A 7,998-nucleotide genomic window follows, 5' to 3' on the forward strand; every position below is an offset into this window, starting at 1 on the left:
AAAACACTTCTTCTGTACTATATTAAAAAATCTTTTTTTTTTTTTAGTACAAAGTTAGGGTTCTTTATTCAGACAGTAAAGCACAGAAAAGGGGAGAGCTATGCTGTTTCCACGGCAACAGAACATCTCATACATGTAAAGTCCTTGGCTTGTATCAGGCAGACTCTTCCTGGCTCAGGAGAAATATGTTTTAACTTGATGAGAACAAAACCAGGCAGCCTGGCTAGAGTGCAGAAGCGGGGGCTGGCTGTCTGGTCAGTTCTGGAAGTGCTTGGTGAGCGTGTCCAGCAGTTCCTGCTTCTTCAATCGGCCGGCAGCCCATACACCCTGCAGGCTTCCTCACATGGGCCTTCAGATCCTCTTCAGATAACTCCATCGTGGGCCTTTTGCTTCCAGAACCTTCATCATCTTGTTTCTGCTTGGGAACTGTTCCTTCAGGATTATAATCTGGTGGGTAGACAAGCTCCTTAAACTCATTCACCAGGGAGCCCAGTCTTTTATCTATTGCTTCAATTTTAGGCAGTGTCAGACCCACCGCTTGCTCAGGCTCCATGAGATCCAAAGCCAACGCCTCCAGTTTCCTGAACTGTTGCTGCAGCACTGGATTCTCGAAGCTGTCACTTCTGTAGTTGAAACGGAGCTTCTGAACAATAGCCTTCATCTAGTCTATCTGCTCTGGGTTCGCCACGACTTTTTCAGTAAAGGGCAGCTTCCGTTTATCATCAGCGTAGGGTAAGAAGACAAGCTGGAAGCCCGGGGGAGTCACCTGAATTTTCTGCTCATCCAGCCCCTCTTCTGTGGCAACAAGGCCACAAAATAAGGAGGGATGTTCCGACGGGGGGTGTATCTGCACACTGCCCTGACCTCCTTCTGCAGACACCTGGTGAGGAGAGCACTGAACAGGGTTGAGCTCCCATTCACCAGGGACTCTTCGGGGTGCACGAACAGGGAGGGCCTCAGGTAATGGCGCTTCTTCAGCATCATCAAGGGCTTGAAACCGATGGGAATCAAACCCGGCTCATCAAAGCATTTCAGCTCTTCTGTTTCCTCTTTCTCTAGTTAAATCTGATGACTGCCATAGTTCTGAGACCTCTTGGTGTCGCTAGGCAGAAGCAAACCGCCCATATTTACATCAAATGTCCGGGTCTTGGATTTCACTGGTTCACTGGTTTCCCAATAAAGCCTCACAGGAGGAGGTTTGACAGCCTTCTGGACATTATTACACAAGCCGACAGTGAGTGCTGTATCTTTGCTGAGCTTAAGCTTCAACCTTCAGAGCACACGCTTCCTGATCTCCTTAGCGCAAACCTTCCTCAACAGGTCTTCCAGTTTGCTGGATTCCTCAAAGTGAACCCCTAGGTCCTCATCCTCGGCTGTGCTGATGATATCTCGGTAAAACAAGGATATGTCAAAGCCCCCACGTTTCCTCAGGTGCATCAAGTCCAGATTGTTTCTTCACGAGTGTATATAACGTTTCTTCATGTAGGTAATAATAATAGAAAACAACTTGCTGTTACTTTATAAATTGATTCACAAACTTAAGGAGTATTTGGATTCTACCTTTGCTCTTCTCTACATATCCAAACAATTTTATTGCTGCAAAATGTTTCATATATACTGACTTCACCCTTATTTCTCCGTGTTTAAGTTAATATTTCCTTTTTTGCTGACTACTCTCATAACTTAGGTAAGAAATGAAAAATAAACAACAAAACAAAAGTAAAATTCCAAAACACAAGACACAGTATCTAAGAAATTAGGATAGTGCTTTGAATATACCAGTTCTTCAATAAATAATTAATACTAAATGAGATTTGCTTGTGTATTTTAGATATATGTGAAACTTCAAATATATGTTATATATATTTATATATACATATACATTCATGTACTTTATATACAAAATTAACCTATTAAGAGGTTTTAAATAAATATTTAAGAACAATAGCATTGCTAATACAATGCTTTATGTATAATAAATGTTGACTACATTTGTTGACTTAAATCCCAACTCAATTAACTAATGAAGGAAAAGAATAATACATGGTGTTCTTTTCTGTCATGGTTTACCTAAGGCCAGGAGATTATATCCTGATGTAAATACTTCAGGGAAAATACTTTCATACTCTAAATAGCTTGCTCATTCACCATGTTTTAATGATAACTTGAGGCAAGCATGAAAAGGTGGCATTGATAATGGGGGTGGGTTGTCTAAAAATGCCAACCATAGAGTGCAGGTTTATGCTTTACAATCCTTAGTGGTGTATTAAGAAGAAGAAGAAGAAGACGATGATGGAGAAGTCAATGATGGAGAAGGAGGAGTAAGAGGAGATGAAGAAGGAGAAGGAGGGGAGAGGAAGAAGGAGGAGGAGAGAAAAAGGAAGGAGGAGAGGAAGAAACTAAGAAGATGGAGTGTCATCAATCAAGTTATCATTATGTGCAAAATTGAGTTTTAACATGGCTTCCCAAATTGCTACGTTAAATTGTAATTTGTGCTTTTGCCAACAATGCTTTGTTTCTTCCTCTTTAACAAACTATATAGTAGCAGTTTTGGTTTGCGAATGAATATTCAAGCTGTATATTTACACCCTAGACTATTCCTCACAATGTTCTCTATTTTTTGTGTCACTGTAGACTTTCAGGTAAAATTTTTTTCTCATTAGTATACCTCCATCAATAAAGCATTCTGAGAGTCTTTTTATTAAGAGTATATGTGAAGCATAATCTAGATCTGTTGTTTTAGTTGGAAATACATATTACACTTCAAGGTGATTCCCCTGGTTTACTCAGCTACTGTATATCTAGATGTTATATTTCTATGGATTTTTTTTTTGTTCTTCTCCACCATGAGAAAACAATTATTTATAGAGTATCTATTTTCTTGTTTGCTACAAAATGAATGTGATTGTTAAAACGTAATAGCAATGTATTTCACTATAGAAAACATGATTAGTTCCCTCTTCAAACAACATAGTTTGTTGAGTTATATATTTTTAAAAAGGAAAGAAACTCCGAGAAAGACAACAAATTAATATCGACCACATATGTCTATTTTATTTTTCATCTTACCAGAGAGGTATTTAACCCTGCTTTTATGTTGAAATAAATGGGTAGCCTTTAAAAATACCAGTGCTTTGTCTTTACCCCATAAAAATCTGAGGGTAGGGTCCAGGCATTATTATTTTTTAAGCTCTCCAGATAAATCCAATATGTAGCTAAGGAAGAGGACTGCTGTGCTATATATTGTAAGAAAAACTACTACCATTGCCATTTGTTGAAAAGCTTCTATATATCTGGTCTTCATATATTCCGTTACATTCTATAATCTTCACAAACACCATATAAATTCATTATTCTCACTTTTAGATAGGGAAGCAGAGTCGGGATAAAGTCACTTGCACAAATTATACAGCATCTAAAAGTTAATGACAAGGTATGTAGGTCTGTGAGCATTATTGAATATAACACATGGTGTTAATGATCTGCTTCACTTCTAGAGCCCATTTATATCAAGTTCTCTTCTCCTTGTGGGAACAAAGGAGGGTCCACTTCATTGGGCCCTTGTGATTAGTTGGGGTGATATGACTAGTTCTGGCAAATGAGGTGAGGGGAAATGATGTGCATCGTTCTAAGTGTGGATGCGTTATCCCCCACCATGCTATCAGAGGATGCTGCATGTTTGCGGCTACAGGATGGGGGCATCACTGTCACACTGAGATCCTCAATGATGACATGAAACAGAGCCCCTGACTGATTAGCTTTGCATGTGTAGTTGAGAGAAACATACTCCTTATTATGTTAAGCCACTGAGATTTGTGTGTTGTTTGTGCCAGAGTATCACATGCATGGCACACAACTTTGAATACACTTATGATACTTTCACCCGTCCATTCTGAGCCATTTGGGTACCTAAGAAAAATCCCTAGCTAACAAAAGGTAGATGCTCAAATGATGTTGAAGAGACCATTTTTCTTCTGGATGAATTTAAAGCAGTATAGGGGAGGAAAAATAATTTTCCTCTCCCCTTTTGAGTTCTTAACTGAGACTCCTATATAATAAACATTAACAAAAGAAAAACAAACACAATTTATTAACATATACACCTCATGTATACATGGAGATACTCAGGGAAAACTGAGTAACTCAAAGAGATGATTTTAAAATTCAGGATTAAATATTATCTTAATAGGGAAAGCAGAGGGGGAGTGTAGGTATCTTAGGGGAAAGCAAATTATTTTTTAGGAAGGATGAATGGACTCTTATAAGAATAGATAGTATGTTTGATAGTTTGTGACAATGTTGTCTGGGTGTGGTATAGACCTCTAGACTCCTCATCAATCTTCCCTGGTTGATGGAACTCCAGGAGGGGATTTATGACAATTGAATTCCTTTCGGAGGATCTATCTTCAGCCAGATAAAAGGAGTTTAGAGAAAGCCTTTCTCTTCAGTTACTGTTTTTCAAGGCCTACAGTTCAGAATAATCAATAATCAAAGGGACATATATGGGGTATCCTTCAACAACAAATCAGTTTCTATTTGTATTTAATATATGCTTGAAAAATAACTCTTACAAAAGCTAGATTTCATTGCTGAATAATGGATTTGAGTTATTTTCTCCAAAGGATGCTTATGCATTTTATGGCACATTCATTTAAATAAGAATGAAGGCTTATCCTCATATTCTCCACCCTGAATCATTCATGCATCCATCTATCCATTCACTTATTAACTATATATTGAATTTCTATAATAGATCTGCAATAAGGAATAGCTTCATCACACACCACAAGAAGGATCAAGGTGCCATTACCTTTGTGGAACTCCAAATTCACCAAGTTCAGTCAGCAGGGGGAGAAAAATGGCTGACTCTCTCACTGAACAATAGATGCTTTTATTGGGAAAGACTGGTCATGAATACAGCAGGACTTTTCTTGCTCTGTCTTCTAACAATAGGCTGGTTTTCAGGGAAGGATTGGAAAGGGATCCTCAACTTTAAACAATACAAAATCCTCTTCCAACTTTGTAGGCTCAATAACTGAGAAGAGTTCTATAATGAAGGAATTGATTGGAAGCATTGGGCTAGGAGCCAAATATCACTGCTTACCCTTGAAGGCTTATACTCAATGAAACAAGGAAAATAAATGAAAACAACACTGAAGTGGTTAGCAACTGTGTGAAAGACATATTGCCCTGAGGAGTCTACCTTATTCTCTGCTCTTAAAAAAAAAAAAAAAAAAGTATCTCAGAATGAGAAATGATTTGTCTTTGCAGTAAAGTTTACTGTAGGAGAATGGCAAGATAATTAATTAAAATACTATTTTGTGTTTTTAGTTAGTTTTTTTTTTTTTTTCCCTTGTTTCAAGAAGATAGCAAATTATATCATTTTCTTTGCTGTGGGACACCCTCATTTAAAAAAAATGAATCTTTCTGAAGAAATTTCCTTTTTAGTATTTCTTTTCCCAACTCCTCTTTGGGAAGTTTAAGCAAAACTTTCTCAGAAAGGAAAGGGAGATAAATAACAACTTGGAGCTACAAGAAAGTGTGACTCTACTTGGGAAAGAAGTACATTCTCTGATCTGGAAAGGATTGGTGGAGACTCACCGGATCCAGAATTAGCTGTGTCCTACTACTTCGAAGGTCCTAAGTGATATGATAAGGTCTCAAAGAAGAATGGCTATATGGACAAAGAACCTTTGACTTGGCAAAGATCTACATTGTCAGACAGCTATAGACCTATCTATCTGCTTTTCAGAAATCATGGTGGCGTGGACAATGCATGTAACAGTATAACCAATGTGGATAGAAGACCGGAGAGATCTGCACAGAGCCCTTAATTGTGGGAGGCTTCTGAATACCTTTTCTGGACCTAAAAATGGGGATGCAATTATCATTGTACTTCTCCTAGCCTCATAGAATATGCCATAGAGTGGATTACATTTGTTATAAATAATTGAATAAAATTCATATCTGTTCATCTAAAAAACAGGAGAGAGAGGTTAAATTAGCAATTTTTTGGACAGTAGGTAATATTTTAACTATGCTCATGTCATTTGTAAACCTTGTAGGTGTTTGGGAGAAAATGGGAAGTAGAAAGTGAAATATACAACTCTGTAAATTATCATTTGATGAAACATTTCCTCTATCTCTCAGAAGTGAAAATCATCAAGGCATTTTCCCCTACTATAATAGATGCTTAGATTTTCTTTACTGTTTTATATATATGTAGATATTTGAAATAGAACTCATGACTTTTGAATTCATTCCTAATCATCCATAACACACACACACACACACACACACACACTCATGATATCCCCCCTAGCTTGTACCTTCCAGCTAATTCTAAGGATGTCCACCTTCCTGCAGGAGCATGCCTAATCACGTAGCTGTATGAGAGATGTGAAAGCTTGATTTCAGCCTCAATTCTCTCTCTTCATGGGTCTTCCTCATTAACAGCACATCCAGCATAACCCTGAATGGTGGTTCTGACATAGTCTCCTTATAAGGCTATGTTAGTTGGTGAGTTTACTGGAATGTTTGACTTTACTGGATATAAAATAATGAGCTTGTAATGCCGATGAAATATCCTCAGAAAGTTTCATCTTCAGTGATTCCTTTTACATGGTTTTATTTTATTTATTTATTTATTTTTAAAGTGGGTATTTTATTTATTTGTACTTAAACCTATAAACCAATCAGCCAAACTGGTACTATTATCATGATACATTAAAATACAAAACATCTTTCTACAAATACTAGAATAATGAACAAATTAACAGTTCTAATAAAACATCACAAGGGACAGAGGACAAAGAGTTGGGTCTGAGAGAACACGGTCCTAATCTTCTGTTTCTTGCCCTGGGCATTATCTTCCTTCCTCACTGTTCTCTCCTCTCCAGAATTGGGTGGTAGTTTTACCCTGGGACTAGTGGAGGAGTAGGGGCTGTCCTGAACAAGCAGATCCATGGATGAAGGAAGAGGAGAGACAGTCTCCATGTGGGGTGTCTCAGCAGATGACATTTGCAGGGATGAATAATTTTCTTCAGGCCCATAAATCTCAGGCATTGGAGAAGAGTCCTTAGAACTGGGTGCTTTGGGGCCAGGCGGGCGTTGAGGCAGAGCTGGATCTGCACTCATGTTGGTGAGTTGAGGGTAGACGGAAAAAAAAAAAAAGAGCAAAATTGTAAGAAAGGCCCAGGCTTATGGATCTAGGTGGAAGAGCTGAGGAGTAGGAAGACCTCCAGATGTTGAGTTTGAGAAAGACAGGATGAAGTGCGTCAACACTGCAATAGTAAGAGCCAACCAGCCCAATGGAGCCCTACATGGTTTTATTTTTATAGCATGGTACAAGCTATCCTTTTTTGATAGCTTTATCTTGCTTCAACCCTAGTATTATTTGGCTATTCTACAGGTCTTGAACATTTTAGCCTCTTAGAAAAACTTGATAACTTGTAAATTTGTACCTTTGGGCTATAAAGAGTCTTGTCAGTTAGTCTTGATATTTTCAGGCAATTTGACAAGTGAAATATTCTGGAACAGTTTCTTGGGATAGTCAGTTTTGTGAAATTCTTCTTTGGCATACCTACTCTTTGTCAGCCTTCGCCAGTCATGCATATTTTCATATGCTCAACAATTTTACTTTTCATTAAGTATGTCTTATAAAAATAAGTTAATTCACCATTAAATAACATTTATTATTATAATTTACTTTTATTCTTTTTATCTCACATTATTATGATTTCCATCTTCTAATTTCAAACATGATTAAAAATAATAATTAGAATAGTAATAATGAATTGCTTTTATGTTTATGGCATTCTCCAGGAATGATATTATTGTAGTTGTTTCAGAATGGGAATTTTAGAATATTTATCTCTTTTATATTTTGATCTCAAATATTAGAGTTAATAATCTTTTCCTTTTGTTATGTCTTAATCATTTCTTTTTAGTCTTGACTTTTGAGTGTAGTACAATATGAGATATAGTTAAAATGGAAAA

The 7,998-nt window shown here is 37.2% G+C and overlaps 1 pseudogene; it reads right to left on the reverse strand.

Moving 5' to 3' along the window:
• Positions 1-255: 255 nt before the first annotated feature.
• LOC118013521 lies at positions 256-7,137 on the reverse strand (annotated as a pseudogene).
• Between the last annotated feature and the right edge of the window lie 861 nt (positions 7,138-7,998).

The sequence above is a fragment of the Mirounga leonina genome, unplaced genomic scaffold (genome assembly GCF_011800145.1).
Source record: "Mirounga leonina isolate KUSES-001 unplaced genomic scaffold, KU_Mleo_1.0 Mir_153, whole genome shotgun sequence".
Classification (NCBI taxonomy): domain Eukaryota; kingdom Metazoa; phylum Chordata; class Mammalia; order Carnivora; family Phocidae; genus Mirounga; species Mirounga leonina.